The 19,252-nt window shown below is 33.2% G+C and overlaps 1 pseudogene; it reads left to right on the top strand.

Annotated features, from left to right (window-relative positions):
• Positions 1-8,520: 8,520 nt before the first annotated feature.
• On the top strand, positions 8,521-14,532 carry LOC148193612 (WAT1-related protein At1g25270-like; annotated as a pseudogene).
• The last annotated feature ends 4,720 nt before the right edge of the window (positions 14,533-19,252 follow it).

Here is a 19,252-nt window from a genome sequence, read left to right as displayed (position 1 = left end):
AATATCATATGTCTTCCTAGGGATTTTGTCAGTGGATCAGCAAGATTCCGTTATGACTTCACATGATTAATGAAGTTACTCTTTAGCAACTGCTTTACCAAATTGTGTCTCAATTGTATATGTCTATTCTTTCCATTATAATTCTTTTTTTTAGCTATAACTATTGTCGATTGGCAATCACAATGTATTGACACTAATGAGGTTGGTTTCATTCCTACTGGATTGTTCACTAAGAAGTTTTTCAATCATTTAGCCTCATTACCACCTCCAAGTGTGAATACATAACCACTAGTGGATTTTCTCATATGAATCAAAGATTCAATTAAGATTATTGTACCCTTCTAGTACAGTGGGAAATCCACTATATTCAATGGTATAATCCATTGAACCTCTTAAGTATCTCATAAGCCTAGTAAGTGCATCCCAATGTTCCCGATTTGGACATTGAGTGTACCTACTCAGTCTACCTACTGCATAAGAAATATCAGGTCTAGAAAAGCTCATAAAGTCCAGTAAGCTCCCAATTATCTGGTCATACTGAGGCTGAGATATAGATTCTCCTTTATTATTCATTAATTTACAATTAACATCATAGGGAGTACTCACTAGTTTTAGGTCATAAAATCCAAACTTCTTAAGAAGTTTCTCAATGTATTATTCTTGAGATAATAATATATTGTCTGCCTTCCTTATCATTCTAGTACCTAAACTCATTTCAAAAATTGATCCTAGAAACAATTTAGTTCTAGCGAAAATCTCATTGCATGTACCAAAGATTAACATGTCATCCACACACAAGGATATAATTACACAATTACCATTTTCAGATTTAGAGTACACACATTTATCAACATCATTAGGTGAAAAACCATCACAAATCAAACACAAGTTTTTCATGCCATTGTTTTGGTGCTTGTTTCAACCCATACAAGGATTTTAAAAGTTTGCATACTTTATTCTCTTGACTAGGTACAACATACCCTTCAGGTTGAATCATATAAGTTTCCTCATCTAAATGACCATTCAAAAAAGTTATTTTAACATCCATTTAATGTATCACAAGTTTATGGATAACTGCTAGAGCTAACAATACTCAAATGGAGGAAATCCTATTCACAGGAGCAAAAGTATCAAAGTAATCTATGTTGGGTTTTTTAGTAAAACCTTTTGTTATTAATCTTGCCTTATATTTCTCTTTAGATCCATCGGGGTGATACTTTTTCTTAGAGATCCACTTACAACCAATGGTATTTCTCCTTTAGGCTAATCTATTAAAGTTCAAGTACGATTCTCTGAATTGATTCAACTTCAGTATTAATGGCCTTATCCCACTATTTTGCATCAGGAGCACTAGTAGCCTCTATAAAGCTCGTTGGATCACTATCAACAAGATAAGTATAAAAGTCATCTCCAAAGAAAGTTTCCTTTCTCTATCTTTTACTTCTTCTCAAATCCTTATTCATGGTATCACTATTATTGTTATCATCAAGAAGTTGAGACATCTTACTAACCTTTAAGGGAAACACATGTTCAAAAAACTTAATATTTTTTGTCTCCATTATAGAATTTCTCTCAAGTGTGTTACTTTTAACAACTAGAAACCTATAGGTAGCATTATGTTTAACATAGCCTAAGAACATATAATTAGAGGTTTTGGAGCCTATTTTCCTTTTCTTAGGATCGAGTAAGTTTACCTTAGCTAGACACCCCCACACTCTTAGATATTTAAGGTTAGGTTGGTAACCTTTCCAAAGCTCATAAGAAGTGTTGCCAGTTTTCTTATGGGGTATTCTATTTTGTAAAAAACATGGAATAAGCAAGGCTTCTCCCCAAAGGTTACCAAGTGTACCAAATCTAACAAGCATAGCATTCATCATTTCCTTAATGGTTCTTTTTTTTCTCTCAGCTACTCAATTATACTTAGGTGAATATGGTAGGGTCACTGCATGAATAATACCTTCTTTAACACAAAATTCATTAACAGTACGTACATACTCACCACCTCTATCTCATCTAATCCTTTTAATTTTCTTATTCAATTGATTTTCTACTTCTACTTTATAGGTTAAAAACACATTAAAGGCTTCATCTTTAAGTTTGATTAAGTAAACTTTGGTGTATCTAGAATAATCATCTATAAAGGTCACAAAATAATTTTTACCTCTTCTAGACATGGTTTGTTTCAAATCAACTGGATCAGTATGAATTAACCCTAACAATTCAGTTCGACATTCAACAAAAAAACATGTTTCTTTGTTATTTTAGACTCTAAACATATATCACACTTATTACTATGTTTATCATGCATATTAATTAATCCTAGTCATTGTAAATTCAAAACATACAAGGAATTCACATGTCCTAATCTAGAATTCCATATACCATATGAGTCAACAATATAAGCAAAATATTTTTAGAAACATTCAGTATGAAGAGTCCTTGATCACAATATCCCTTTCCCACGAAAACACTATCTTTCGTCATAATGATCTTGTTAGATTCAAATGACATAAGTCGTTAAAATGGACACACGTTCTTTCCAGCACCAGAAGTTTTGTCCAAAGAAAAGCTCGACTTTTGACATGTCGGGAAGTGATTTCGCGAAGACTGTCTGAGTTTTGGAAAAAATGGTTTGGCTCCCCGAAGGCATGTTGTTTAATTAAGCCATAAGTCGTTAAGATTGTTGAAGAAAAGCTGACAAAACAGTATCTTGAGGCGTGTAGTTTCACTGTCTTTAAGGACTTATCTGTAGTGTATTGCGTAAGTCCCCTAGGATAACCCAGGAACTTCCAAAAATATTTCTAAGGATATCAAAACTAACAAGGATCTCTAAAAAGAGTATAAAAATAACCCAGAATATTTTTAGAAGAGAAAAAGAGCTAAAGAATGAAACTAAGAACAAAGGAGAATGAGAGAGATTGATTTTGGAATGAAGGAAGAACTCTCTATTTATAGAGGTAGGAGAGAATAAAATTATTAAAAGAAAATAAAAAACAATAAATTATTTAAGGTTGCAACACTTAAAGAATTTTAACGTTGCTTGAAATTTCAACATTGATTAAAGTTTTGAATGTTGCAATCTAAGGTTATTCTTTTGCAATCAACATTAAGATTTTATAACAAGATCTACACTCTTCGGAAAATCTTGTTTCGTGATTTTTTTATTATCTTTTGTGAACATTTAACAATAAGCTTAAGGACTTATGACAAACAAAAACAACTCAAACCTTCATAATATTATTTCAAAAACTCAGACGGTCTTCGCGAAATCTTTTCAGGATGTATCAAAAATCGAGTTCTTTTCTGGTCAAAAATTTGTACGCTAGCAAGAGCGTGTGTATATCCTTCTAGACATGTAAGAAGTTGTTTTTGCTCTTTCATCTCCAAAACTCGTCTCCAATCTCCCTTCAAATTCAAAACAAGTTGAAGATTAGATTCATGCAAAGAAATTGAAACGACAAGCCTCCTAAGGCAAATATAGTTGGATAGAAAGAAGATGATATTATTGTTGTGCTCATTTCACAAGTAAATTTGATGACGAATGTGAGCAAATGGGTGATAGACTTTGGTGATACCAAACATATCTATGCAAATAGAAGTGTCTTTACCTCTTACACTAGTGTAGGAGATGGTGAAGAACATGTTTACCTTCGTGATTCCAGGATAACTTCTGTTTAAGGAAAAAGGAAAGTTCTTCTTAAACTCACATCTAGAAAGACTATGCACTTGAGTGATGTGCTATACTTTCCAGCATTCAGAGTTAATTTAATCTCTATTGCAAAAAGTAAGTGTTAAAGAGCCACTCGAGTTTGACAATATTGTAATGAAAAAATAATGTTTTTGTGGGGAAGAGATATTGTGATCAAGGTCTCTTTGTACTCAACATATCTGAAAAATATCTATGAATCTTGTTCTTTTTCTTATATTGTTGATTCATATGACATGTGACATGCTAGATTAAGCAATGTGAATTCCTTATATGTTATGAAATTACAGCAACTAGGATTAATTAATATGCATGATAAATAGAGTAGTAAATATGACATATGTGTAGATTATAAAATAATAAAGAAAACATGTTATTTTGTAGATCTTCAAACTAAATTGTTAGGATTAATTCACACAGATCCAGTTGATTTAAAACAAACCATGTCTAGAGGTAGTAAAAATTATTTTGTAACCTTTATAGATGATTATTCTAGATGCACAAAAGTGTACTTAATCAAAAATAAAGATGAAACATTTGATGTGCTTTTAACCTACAAAGAAAAAGTAGAAAATCAATTGAATAAGAAAATTAAGAGGATTAGATCGGATAAAGGTGGTGAATAGGTACTATTTAATGAATGTTGTGTTAGAAAAGGTATTATCCATGAAGTAACCCCACCATAATTACTTGAGTTTAATGGAGCAGCCAAGAGAAAGAATAAAACTCTTAAGGAAATGATAAATGCCATGCTTATTTGTTCTAGTGCACCTAATAACCTTTGCGGAGAAGCCTTGCTTACTATGTGCTTTTTACAAACTAGAATACCTGATAAGAAAACTGGTAAATCTCCTTATAAGCTATGGAAAGGTTATCAACCTTACCTTAAATATCTAAGAGTATGGGTGGTGCCTAGCTAATGTGATGTTACTCAATCCTAAGAAAAGGAAAATAGGCTGTAAAACCTCTAATTTCATGTTCTTAGGCTATGTTGAACATAATGTTGCCTATAGGTTTTCTAGTTCTTAAAAGTGATATGCTTGAGAGTAGTTCTATAGTGGAGATGAAAACTGTTGAGTTTTTTAAACATGTGTTTCTCTTAAAGGTTAGTGAGACGTATGAACCCGTTGATAACAATAATAGTAATGCCTTGTGTGAGGATTTAAGAAGAAGTAAAACACAAAGGAAGGATACTTTCGTTAGTAATTATTTTTATGCTTATCTTGATAATAATGATTCAACTAGGTTTGTATAGGCTACTAATGCTTCTGATACAAAACTATGGGGCTATTAGAACTAAAATTGAATCAATTCAAAAAAATAATACTTGGACCTTAGTAGACTTGCCTAAAGGAGCAAAAATCATTGGTTGTAAGTGAATCTTTAAGAAAAGTATCACCCTAATGGATCTACAGAGAAGTATAAGGCAGGATTAGTAGAAAAATGTTTTACTAAAAAACCTAACATAGATTACTTTGACACCTTTGCCCCTATGACTAGAATTTCCTCCAGTTGAGCATTGTTAGCCCTAACAGTCTTTTTGAATGGGGATTTGGAGGAGCAAAGTTATATGACTCAACTTGTAGGGTGTGTTGTAGTTAGTCAAGAGAATAATGTATGTAAACTTTTAAAATATTTGTATGGGTTGAAACAAACACCTAAAAAATGACATGAAAAACTTGATAATATATTGTTATGTGATGGTTTTCACCTATTTATGTTGATAAATTCTTAAAATGGTGATTGTGTCATTATATGCTTATATGTGGATGGCATGTTAATTTTTGGCACATGCAATGACATTGTCTCTAGAACTAAATTGTTTTTAGGATCGAACTTTGAAATGAAAGACATGGATAAAGCCAATGTAATTTTAGATGTTAGAATCATAAGAAATGAAGATAGTATAATACTATCCCAAGAACAATACATTGGGAAACTTGTTAAAAAGTTTAGGTATTATGACTTCAAACCCGTGAGTACCCCTTATGATGCTAATTCTAAATTAATGAAAAATGAAGGAGAATATATATCTTAACCTTAGTATACCCAGACAATGGAGAGCTTATTGTATTTGATAAACGTTTTTAGACCTAATATTGGATATACAATAGGTAGATCGAGTAGGTACACTAATGTCCAAATCAGGAATATTGGAATGCACTTACAAGGCTTATAAGATACTTAAGAGGTTCAATAAATTATATCATTGAATATAGTGAATTTCCTATTGTACTAGAAGGGTACCATGATGCTAACAAATATTTTGATTCAGATGAGACAAAATCCACTAGTGGTTATTTATTCAAACTTGGCAATTACTTAAAGATCAGTCAGACAAACAAATATTGCAAGATCAACAATAGAATCTGAGTTTGTTGCTCTTGAAATGACTGGTAGTGAGGCTTAGTGGTTGGAAAACTTCTTTGCAAACATTTCACTTGAAATGAAACCAAACCCATCAATGTCAATGCACTATGATTGTCAATCGGTTATAGCTATAGCTAAAAATAAGAATTATAGTGGAAATAATATACATATACAATTGAGACACAGTTTGGTTAAATAGTTGCTAAAGAGGGGAACTACTTCCATTGATTATGTGAAGTCAGAACGAAATTTAGAAAATCATCTGACTTATCCCTTAGGAAGTTCTTGTAGTAACCTAAGGAGCTTGCATGATAAGTCTTAAAGGACAATGGATCTACACGCCTCAAGAAATCTTTTTTCTTTCTTTTTTATATTATCTTTTGTCAGCGTTTTATAAGAAGAAGAACTGTAGTGACTAAATTACAATTTCAACACTCCAACTTCAATATTCGTCCTTCCTTTGGTTGCAAGCAGATGCCTAGTGATATCAAATGTTAATGATGCATCTAGGTGAACTTCAGGATGGACAATCCTTGCTCTAGTAACGTACTAAACTGGTTCTTCCATGATCACCCATGATACGATCATGGTCGTTTCCACATTGTCACCTAGTGTTATATGAACTTGTTGAGGAACATTGTATCCAAAAGAGGTAGCAAGTACATTACTATGAAGGGGCATTTCTCTACTGTATATTGATCTTCCTGATGAAGGTGCTTATTTTTCCTACATGCTCAAAAACAAGACAAACACTTTGCACCCAAATACGTGAAATCGTAATTCTTGATGAGATATTGATGGAAACCATCCTAAGAGTTTAATGGAGATCTATCCAAGGAGCAACACCTTAGGTTTGTGCTTGGAGAATGGAAGTAGTATAAAGACTTTAAGGACTTTCAATCTTGTGAAAGATGGTGGTTTCAAGTTTATTCTTGTTTTTTCTTTCTTTTTAAGCCTTGTAAATATGTAATATAGTTTCATTTTAGGCTTTGTATTTAGCGAAGAACATTGTTTAGCTTTGTTTAAAAGGTTTGGTGTCCTTAAGAGTAGTGCATCATCACCTTAATAACATAATTAACTCCAAAATGGTTTCATTTTGGGTTTGGAAGGGGCTAGCTACAATAATCCTCCACGTTAGTGTTTTGACTAGTTAGTTACCATAGGCTTCTCGTTTATACAAATTTTAATAAACTCCAGGAGTATACTGCCTTTTTATTTTTGTTTTTGTAAATTATTGTGGTAATCGTTATCTTAAGAGTTGCTGTTGTACCTAATTTAACCTCACTTTCCACTCATATTTAACATTCATTTTTCTCTCATATTTATTCTTCTCTTATTACATTAACTCCTAATTAGGAATACGTTGACATTCAGCCAGTTCATAAACTTAATTTTCCTTTACTGTAAATAATCATTTTTTAATATTTATAACATTACAAAATAATTAATTTGATAATATCTGACTAAAAGAAAATCTGTAGAGGATATTTACAATTCGTTGCTTTTTATAGGATTATCTGTTCTGAATAAATTGTATATATTTTGTTGTGATAAGCTTTCAGACAACTTGTGTGGACCCTATAGGTACATATTATCAATGATATTCATATCTCCAAATTAAAATAAAGACTGATAAATTTAAAATTAATTTAATTTATGTTGGATGAAATTCATACTAAAAAAACCTATATCGTATAAATATATATATATATATATATATATATATATATATATATATATATATATATATATATATATATATATGTCTAGTTTGGTATTCATTAAAGAGATAAAGAGAAAAATGATTCTTTCTTCCTTATTCAAGGGATTTTAGGCAAAAATCATTATTCATTTTGTCTCATTAGCTGAATTAGGAAAGAGTGACATCTTCTAAACCATAATTCATATATTTTTATTTATCTTTCATCATTTAATTTATTAAGTATAACAAGAATAATGGAGCGTCTTGTATGTCGACGTATAGTTTGAATATCTAAACTTTTAGTTAAAGTTAAAAAAGAGAGTATAATTTATTATTTAAATATTTATTCTTTCTTATTTAAATTATTTTAGAAAATTACATCTTCTAGTTAACATGGTCTTTAAGAGTGTGATGCGATTGACATATACGGATTCGTTGATAAGAACAATAATTTGTATTAAAAAGACAACCCTTTTAATACTAACAGTAATATCACAAATCCGTCAATGTTTAATAATACATAATTAACACATTTTTATGTTCATATACAGATTAGGATAAGCCGTGTAATTAATACATTGAAGAGCATGGAAGGAATGATAGTTTGAGTAGTAACTAGTAATCCCTGTGAACAAATATAACCTTTGTTTGTTGATATATAGAACCTCCACACACATTTCCCTATTTTTTCCATTTTCTTTGTTTCTTTCATTCAACAAACCAACATACAAAAGGCAATACAATGAACCGTATATTGAAAGTGGTGCAAGAGTTGAAGCCTCTCTTACTGATGATGCTGGTGCAGGTTGCATATACTGGAAATACTGTAAGTACTAGCCTCGCCATAACTGATGGAATGAGCATTAAAGTATTCACTGCTTACCGTCAAATTTTCGGAGCAGCTATCACTATTATTCTTGCTCTTATTTTTGAGAGGTGAATTAACACACCATAAGTTGTTTTATTTCATAATATTGACATCATAATTTATGCATCTTTGGATAATCAATGTTTTTTACTTCTTTTTTATAATCAAAGTAGAAAGAACAGGCCAAAGTTGACATGGAGGGTGCTCTTGATGACATTTCTTTGCGGATTATTTGAGTATAATTGATGCAAACTATTCAGCATTCACCTCTTTGTTCTTATTATTAAATTAATTTATAAAATAACTTGAATTCAAATAATGTTTGTTGATGATATAAATGAACAGAGGGAGTTTATTCCAAAATCTTTTTTTCACCGCCATAGCGTTGGTATCAGCAACATATGCTAACGCTATTTTCAACATGGTTCCTGTGATCACTTTTATCCTCTCCTTCCTGTGCGGGTAGGTAGTCACCACTCACCAATTTTTACACTCATGTGCTATTTTACTTTTTGTGGGAAGAGAATTCAAAAGTATTGTAGTGATTTCTGATTTTTTTGTAGCTATGAAAAGTTAAATTTGCAAACCACCGCAGGGAAAGCTAAGGTGATGGGAACGATAATTGGAGTTAGCGGTTCTATGATGTTGTCATTCTTCAAAGGGGTAGAAATAAATATTTGGAAAAATATTCACATTAATCTCATGCATAAAAAAGACAATAATGAGATAAGAGCATCTGATGGAAAAGAATGGATAGGTGTTCTAAGTGGTATTGGATGTTGCTTCAGTTTTTCAGTGTGGCTCATCATTCAGGTATATGTTTCCTTTTGCTTTTATATATATACACATGTTACATCTAAATATTAATGTTTTTCTCTCCAAATAATCCAACAACTGGTATCATCTATGGAAATAAAAAAGAAGAAAAAGTCACGATTAAGAATTGATAAAACAAGGTTGTACTAAAGGACAAGGTGAACATTTCATCTTCTCTGTACCAAAAAGAAATGACTGGTATGATCAATAAAAAGAAATCAACACCATAATAAAGTCATGAAGGAAAGATTTTTTAAAACAATATAGATGAAGCTCAAATAATTATATATGATGAAATCATAGTGCATAGATTGTCTTGAAAACAATAATTATACTCTCTCATGATGAAAAAATAAAAAAGGACGGTCCAACAACTAACATATTTTAATAAGGTTCTAGATGATCTTGAAAATATCCAAATGAAGCTAGAAGAAGAAGAATGAGGAAATGGAGAAGACAAGGTTTTATTGTTCCTCAATATTTTTGCATAAGAAGTTTGAGCATTTCAAGGATTATTTGTTGTTCAAAAAGGAACAAACTACTACCTTGGAGGAAGTTTAGAACTCAACAAGAACTAAAGAACTTCAAATGCTTCAAACAACTAAGGCACACGATAATAGGGTGGGATTTATTGCATTAAACCTGAAGAATAAAGAGAAGAAGTAAAATGAAAGAATTTTAAGCACGTCTTGTAGACAAGATGGATAAATGGATTGCTTGGGAATTACATCTATCACAAGAGATGTCACTAGGAATGACAAATAAACATGTTTTCATGGATATTGTTCAAACTTTTTCTCTATTTTGATGAGGAATCCTCGCATTAACTGGGTATAGCTACCCCAAAACAAACTTTCCTAGTTTGTTATTTTGTGTTTTTCAAGTCTATTTTTTAAAATAGACTTAGATTCGACAAACTTAGATTTTAAGTCTATTATTGACTAACAAACTTAAATTTTAAGTCAATTGTTGACCAAGTCTTCAAAATAAAACAGATGCTATATATGGGTTATTTTCTTTTCATGCCTAAGTCTTCTCTTTCTTCCTCAAAATAAATGAGATTCTTCTTTGCCATTCCACGAGATTCAACTACCGAGTTATACCCTCCTAGATTCATTATCATTGTTGACTTGTTGGAATCAAATTTCTACCATCACCGGAGTTACTAGAAGCATGAGTGGCGCCTCTTCTTTATGTAAGGCTTCTCGTTCACAATCATTGTAGCTCCTTTGCTTAACCTCATCCTGCATCGACATTGCTGCATTACACATCTAAAACCCCAACACCAGCTAAAACGGAGCTAGTTATCAGCGAGATATGATGGTTTGTCATTGTATTTCTTCTTCTCCTTTTAGTTCCACGATTTAGGTCAACACCAACACTAGTCACCCTTGGTCCGCTTTTCACTATGTCATTGTTGTTGGAAGTGGATGTTGTTGTTGTTGTAGGAGATGGAGCTAACAAATCTATTTTGCATAATTGAAAATGTGTTGTGAATAGGAGGGAGTTGATTATGTGTTGTGTAAATCTGTGTGTGGAAGGTTGCAAATAAAATTTTGAGATAGTCAAAACATCAACCTCAGTTCATTGTAGAATCAATAGACTTGAAAACATCAATTAAAGTCTATTGGGCGATCAACGAATGTCAAAATGCGCTTATTTAAGTTTTTTGGTCTTTGATCAAACTTGGAAAGGGACTATTTAAGTCTGTTACTCAACGACAAACTTAAAAACTGATTATTTAAGTTTCTTACGAGACTAACGGACTTAAATAATTGTCTTTTATTTGTAAAATGGCCACAATGTATTTTTTAAGCTTGTTTCCTTTAAACAAACTTAAATTCAAAGACTTAAAAGATTGTTTTTGTACTCAGATTGGTATGCGAAACACTACAAAAAAAACTTGATTTACTAACATAATATATTCGTCGGTAACTATCAAAATTCGTCATTGATGTCAACTTTTAGACGAATTATCAACGTACAAAATTTCGTCAATAAATACTTGTTGAAAAACATTTACTAATAGACTAGCCGTCGATAATTACCGACAACTATAAGCCGTCAGTAATTACCGAGAGTTATGATCTGTTGATAATGACATTGGTAGAACTTTTGACCGCACTTGAGGCTCCAGAGTAAAGAAGACTCATGAGAGGAGAATGTCATATTGAAGGGACTTTGGCAACTAAATTTCTGAAAAAAGAGGGTAAGTCTTTCAACCACAAAAATGATAGTAAATCCTCTCATGTTTTTCCATCATGCCCTTTTTGTAAGAAAAACAATCATCCACATACAAAGTGTTGGTGGAGGCCAGATGTGAAATGCCATAAATGTGGACAATTAGGGCATGTGGAGAAAATCTGCAAGTCATAAAAAACACAAGAGAATGTACAAGTTGTTGTTGAAGAGGGTAAAGAAGAAGAACTTTTTGTTGTTTCTTGCTTTGCTACTGCAAGATCAAAAGAAAGTTGGCTAATTGATAGTGGTTGCATAAACCACATGACTTACGATCAAGAATTATTCAAAGATTTTGATGCAACCTACAATACAAATGTCAGAATTGGAAACGGAGCAAAAATAGCAGTGAAAGGCAAAGGAACCATCGCGATCAAAGGTTGCACATGTTTGAAATTAATTACCGATGTTCTATACGTTCCTGAAATTGACCAAAACTTGTTGAGTGTTGGCAAACTTCTAGAGAAAGGCTATAAACTTCTATTTGAAGATAAAACCTGCATGATTAAAGATTCAGATAATAAAGAATTATTTAGAGTTCAAATGAAAGGCAAGAGCTTTGCTTTGAATTTGATTGATGAAGAGCAGTTTGTTGTGCACAAGGTTGAAGACAATATGCAGGTACAAGGGCTTCCCAAACTAGAAGAGAAATCACCCGTATGCGCAACTTTGCAATATGGAAAACAAACAAGGTTGCCTTTTCCAAAAGACAAATCTTGGAGAGCAACAAACAAGTTGCAGTTAATACATATGGATGTCAGAAGACGTAAAAGAACCCCACCTCTGAATGACAAGAAAGTAGTGTTAGTGGGTATTATAGTTGGTGAAAGTCAAATTAAACTAGAAAATTTAGAGGAAGAAAAACATCATACGACAACTCTTCCTAAAGCAGAAGCTGAAAATGCAAAAAAGGCAAAAGAACAACTACAAGTAAATGAGATATTTGCGGAAGATTGTAAGGACATGAAGACTAAGCAAGAAATTGTAATTGGGACTTCCAAAAGTGAAGGAACTTTAGATGATACGGTCAAGGATGAAAAAACTTAGTGTATGCTGACTTTGAGTCAAGGAAGAGATTGTTGGAATTTTGTGACTCAAACAATATTTGGTTGAAGAAGTCAAATAAGTTAAATAAAAATATATTCCTATCCTATTTCTTAGGAGGATTTTATGGATTACTTAATTAATTAGGTTTAGTAGATATTTCTCAAATCAGTTACAAATTCTGTAATATAAATATTTATTACTTAAGCTCAATAAAATATATCAGTTTCCCTTTAATTTTTTTGCCTCTTATACTTTGAAACCCAACACTTCCTTTCACTCGTGTTAAATTTAATCCAAGAAACATGAAGAAATTACAATATAACCTTTAACACACTCTAAAATATATCAGTTTTCCTTTCATTCTTTTGTCTCTTATACTTTAAAAACCAACACTTCCTTTCACCCGTGTTAAATTTAAACCAAAAAACATGAAGAAACTACTATATATATATAACCTCTAACACACTCTGTAATTTTGTTTGGTATTCCTTCAAGAAGGTAGCATTGTTTGAGCATAAAAAATTAGAAAACTTTTATACCCATCAGTTTACTTTTCTTGACTCGTTTTTTTCTCATTCTAGTAAGTTGAGTACTTAGACATGTTATATATATGATGTGCCCTTTTTTCTTTAATTAATACAAGTAGGCATGTGTTTGGTGTGGTTTTGGATACATATTAATGCTGAAGCTGTGAATGTACAATATAGGCTAAGCTGAGTAAGGAATATCCAAGCCACCACTCAAGTACATCGTTAATGAATTCAATGGCGGCAGTACAAGCCACACTCTTTGCCCTTTGTGTTGAAAAAGATTGGAATCAATGGAAGTTGCCTTCAGCTATTAGGATTTTGGCGACACTCTATTCGGTACGCTAATAACAATTATTCAATTTCTATATCATTTTTATTTTATTTTCTTCATATTTTCAATTTTCATCACATTTTACCTATTGCGCTCTCTTTCCGCTTGTTTTTCTCATACTTTAGCTAACTCCAAAATGAAATGGAAATTTGCCATTTACTTATATTTCATATTTGGAAACTAAAATTCTGTGGCAGGGAATTGCAGTCACTGCATTTGTGAATATTATCACTTCATGGTGTGTACGGAAGAAAGGTCCATTATATGTATCTGTATTCAATCCCCTTGAGCTTGTGCTCGTGGCTGCCACTGCTCCCCTCTTATTACAAGAGAAACTATACCTTGGAAGGTATACACTATTTCTTTTGCACCATATTTTGACTTAATAAACATTTAGACCTTGTTTGGTAAAATTGTTGGTAACTTGTGGTAAACCTTAAATAGAGAAGATAAAAAACGATATATATTTATGAATTGGTAGTTAATTAAAAGGTAGCATCATAATTATGTACTTTATGCTATTTTACTCTTCTTCTATATTGTGTGTTATTGCTGAGAAGGAAAAAAAAACTCGCATACAAGATTATATCGTGTTAATTTCTCTAGTGTGTGTATGACTGATTTTTATTTATTTTTTAATATGTTCAGTGTACTTGGCGCATCGCTAATTGTGTGTGGCTTGTACATGGTGCTGTGGAGTAAAAGCAAAGAAATTAAACCACAAACTGATTTGGTGTTATCAGAGACAGAATTAAGTACGACTGAGGTTGTTGTAGTCTCTGCCAACGATAAGAGTGATCATGTTAGCAATAACCAGGTGAATAGTAATAGCAACACTGTAAACAAAGGCTCTTAAATGAATCTTTGGGAATAGGTGAGATCATCAAATGAATGACATTGAAAATAATAGTGGAAAGAAATTGATGTAGGCATGCATGTAAAGGAGCAGTAATGCAAGATGAATGTGATGTGTGTGTGAAAATATTATTTTTCTTTTTACTTAAGCAAACAGCTTATACGTCCTAACCCTAATAGCACACTTCATACTTGCCATACTACAATAAGAGTTTCAACTTAGTGTGTCAAAAACTTGAGGACCAACCATTTTTTTGTTAAAAAAATGTATAGTTTCAGATGTAGTTAGATGCAGCCTCTCATGTTTCTCTACCTTGCACAAAACCATTTTGTGAATAGTTATAGCTTATTGAAATATATGGAACAATCTTTGCATGCATTATATTAAATACTTAGTAAGCTATATACAATTATACAGCGTTTTTTTTTTTCTTAAATTATGACAAAATAAATAAATGATCCTACTAAATGCTGTTAAAAGGTATGTCTCTAGCTCTCCTTGTTCAGCAACTTTGAATCTTTCCTTCTTTGCCCAAGCTTCGTAGACAAATCTCCCGAACTCCACACTGTTACAGATTTCACTACTTATAGCTAGTTACCTATAAACATGGTTTAACCTACAAGTACAGGTTAAAAGGACTTCCTACAGTAGGTAGACTTCAATGTAAATTCCTCTGTCCAGTGCATTTGGTTGATCTTGTCCAGCGAGTAGCAAGTCTAGCAAGTGAATCTGTCTTCATTTACTGGATGTGATAGGTTGCTCCAGCTCTTCAAATTGTTCATTGGAGTCCTTAACTTGAAACATTAGGTCACCACAGCTTGGTTCAACCTTTTAATGGTCATTTGGCATAAGCTTCAGCTCACGGCCTTCTCCCTTCAAGTGCAAGTTGATCAGATTTAATTCTAGCTTTAGTTGCACTGGCCACTTCCAAAACTGGTTGCTCATTTATAGCTTTTGTTGCATCGAAGCTTATTAAAAGTTGGAAGAATTTTCATGAGAGAAGATTATCATAGAAATGTTTAAAATGAATATCTAAAGAACTAACACTAGTGCAAATAAGAGATATGAAAACGGGTTATACGTCTCGGTTTTAAGAAAACCGAGGCATATATAGAGGTGGTGGCATTTTTGAAATTTTGACGAATTTATACGCCTCGGTTACAAAAGAACCGAAGCATAAAAGCAAAATTAACTCGGTTAAAAGCAAAACCGAGGCATATTCCTGTAATTTATTCCTGTAATTTTTTGAAATTGTCCAACTACCTCGGTCCTCTCACCAACCGAGGCATATTCCGAAATCAAAAGGGTAATTTACCCTAATTTCGACTTGGGTCCATTCTTTTCTCTCCTTTACGAAACCCAGAAGCAGCATCCTCTACGAAACCCAGAAGCAGCATAAAGCTTCTTCACCACGGCAGACGAGTGCGGCGAGTGTGGCGAGTACGGCGCCTGTGGCGAGTACGGCGAGTGCGGCGAGGCATGGAGAGGTGGCGGCGAGGTGGCGGCGAGGTGGCAGCAAGGTGGCGGCGAGATCGCAGCGAGGTTGCGGCGTGGTCATAGCGAGACCGCAGTGAGGCCGCGACGAGGTGGCGATGTGGTGGCGGCGAGGTCGCGGCGAGGGGATCCTGGACCGATGGCGTTTCTGCAGCGGTGGGGTTTCTAAAAGGGTTTAAATTCCATCTTCTTTCTTCTCTCTTTCTTCACCACGACAGACTCAATGTTGGCGGCAAGCGCGACGAGGTGGCGGCGAGGTCGTGACGAGGTGGCGGCGAGGTCGCGACGAGGACGTCCTACAGCGATGGCGTTTCTGCGAGAAGGGGAGGCATCAACCTTCAAGCGGTGCGACTGTTTGTCGGGGTTCGAACCGAGGTCTGAGAGGGAGTGGTTTCTTCAAGATGGGTCGGGGTGGTTGCATGCGGAAGAGCAATTTGTCCAGGTGTGGAAGCAGAGAGGGGTTTGTGGAGGTGGCACATGTGAAGGTTCCGGACACTTTGAAGGTTCGTGTAGTGGCGATGATCGGAATGAGGGAGTGCAGAGAAGATGCTTGAATTGGGTATGCAGAGAAGATGCAAAGAAGGTGTGCGGCTTACACGAGTGCGAAGACAGCTCGGAGAGTGGATGCTCTTGAATTGGGTATGTTAAAATCAGTTATCTGTTCAATTGGGTATGTTCAAATCAGTTATCTGTTCTGGATTGCTCCTTATGATCTTGAATTGAATTGGGTATGTTAAAATTGCTCTTTCTGATGTTCAATTGGGTATGTTAATTTTGAAATCAGTTATCTGTTCTCTGTTCTGGATTGCTCCTGATCAATTACAAAAGAAGATGGAGCGGCTAGAAGAAGATGGAGCGGCTGGTTGATGATGTTTTTGAATGGTGATTGAAGAAGGGAGAGCAGCCGCCAACTTTGGAGAAGAAGAGTGTCCCGTGGAGAAGAAGAAGGAGTGTGGCGGCATGGTGGAAGTCAAGCACACTACACTTCACGCTCCAGCTCCAGCTTCGGCCAGCAAACAATGGTGTCCAAAAAGAAATGAGTAGAATGTCCAGCAGAAATGTGTGTACGTGATGGACAACAGCAGCAAGGGCACATGGAAAATGACAAAAAGGAAATGTGCAGCACTAGAGTATGAGAAGAGTAGAGTGGATGCTGGTGCACATGAATGAGACCGTTGGAATAAAAACAAAAGAACCTACGGCCTCGGTTAACTTTCAACCGAGTCAAAATTCTGTCTTTTTATGCCTCGGTCCAAGAACCGAGGCAAATAGGCTATCACTTTTTATCTCGCCTAGATATGTCTCGGTTCAGAAACCGCTGTCTATGGCCCAAAAGAACCGGTGTTGTTTCCCCTTTCTGCACTAGTGTAAGTAACTTGCTATTAGAAAGGATATGGTCTTTTTGAACGAATAAAAAAAAGTAAAAACTTGATAAAGTCCTAAACTAAAATCAACAAAAAGAAACTAATATACTATCCTCTTATTAACGAGCTAACTAGATTACCCTTGGTAAGACGAAAATTAGGTTAAGTCTATACTAAAATAAGCTAGACTATGAAAATCTAATACATCCTATTTCTGTTTCTATAAATTCACTCAACTAACCTAACAACTAATAATTAAAAGAAAAATACAACTTTAAGTCCAATTATCTAATATATATTAAAAATGTCCTAAAACATTAATATTTACACATACTCGTCCTAAAAGACTGATTTTAAGTTTGAAAAATTTCATCACTTGGAGATTCTTAAGTTGTATTTGACATTTTTCAAGAAAGAAAATTTGACTTCTATTTTCTACTTCTCACCTCTTCCTGGCGTGGGTATCAGCAACATTTGCTACTTCCCTTTTTAATGTCGTTCCTGTGGTTACTTTTATCACTCCAGTTTTATTTATTTTTAATGCATGGATTTCTTTATCAAATTTAATATCCTAAAAGATATTTAATTTTATAAAAAAAACAACTATTTTGAAGTTCTTTTTATCCAGAAGCAGTGAGTAATTTTTTTTCCTGCAAATCTATTGTATGCATGAACTATTTCATTTGTCTATTATATAGCTCGGAAAAGTTAAGCTTGCGAACCGCCTTAAAGAGGACAAAGGTGTTGAGAATTGTGTTATGTAGAATTGTTGTTAAAATATATATATTTAGACACATAAGTCTTTATATTTATATTTATTTGACATTTTTTTTAGTTTTTTAATTTTTTTTTGTAAATTGTGATGAATAGCTAAATTGCTTAAATGGTTTCTTGCACAACAAAATGGCATAACAATTGCTTATATTTTTACTATGTTAGTGCTAGATGTTTGAATTCATTAATGATAAGTGAATCAAGACTAAAACAAATCAAAAATCTAGTATAAATAATCGATTACATAAGTATAATAATCGGTTAGATTTAGCCTGAACACTTAGAAAGCTAAACAGGAGCAAATCACTCTGTTATAATCGATTATATAAGTTACATAACTTATTAAAACAGAGAGAAAATCATAATATGTTATATAAGTAACATAATCTGTTAAGGATGGCAAATGGATGACTAATATGATTAAGTGTCAATATAATTGATTACATAAGTTTGATAATCGATTAAAACAGAAAGAATTGTGTTTGAAAGTTGTGCCAACTCAAATTGATACTAACTATCATGTATGATTGAGTGAACTGATTTATTCTTGCTTAAATATATTGGACTATCAAGTTTGTCCTCTTATAGTATGGTAAGTTTGTTCTTTAGCACTTGGTAATATGACTCAATACTCATTGTTATGCAATATTCATGCATAGTAGCAAAAACTACTTTACATACTTGTTCTTAAGCTACTAACATGATTCAGTATAGTGAAAGATGTTTTTTCATATCAAAACTTGAGTGAAATAAACTCAGACATCATTATGTTTTGTTCAGACCATTACTGCACTTTTTAACAAATTAAAATATATTAAATGGCCATTATTGTAGAATTTAATATGTTAAATCAATAATGTAATCGGTTATGTGACAAACTCTGTTTTAATGTGCATCTAGCTGCATTTTTGGTCTGCTGCACAAGTCTAAGATTGTATTAAATTCATGTTTTGAGTAAAATTCATGTTATTTGTTGCATATAGCACAAATTCACATTGAATACCATGGTATAAAGTGTAATATGCATCATTTTGACTATATTTATGCACTTATTACTCTGCTGCAACGTTGCTAGTACATCTATCATGTTTTCTGCTACATAATACATGGTAATTTCAATGTTTAGATTTGTAAATCATACTTGGTTTAAACATTG

This window comes from Vigna umbellata, chromosome 9 (assembly GCF_029865625.1).
Source record: "Vigna umbellata cultivar VRB3 chromosome 9, Vumbellata_1.0, whole genome shotgun sequence".
NCBI classification, from domain to species: Eukaryota; Viridiplantae; Streptophyta; class Magnoliopsida; order Fabales; family Fabaceae; genus Vigna; species Vigna umbellata.
The sequence above is the reverse complement of the archived record's forward strand: the minus strand, read 5'-3'. Positions and strand labels throughout refer to the sequence as shown.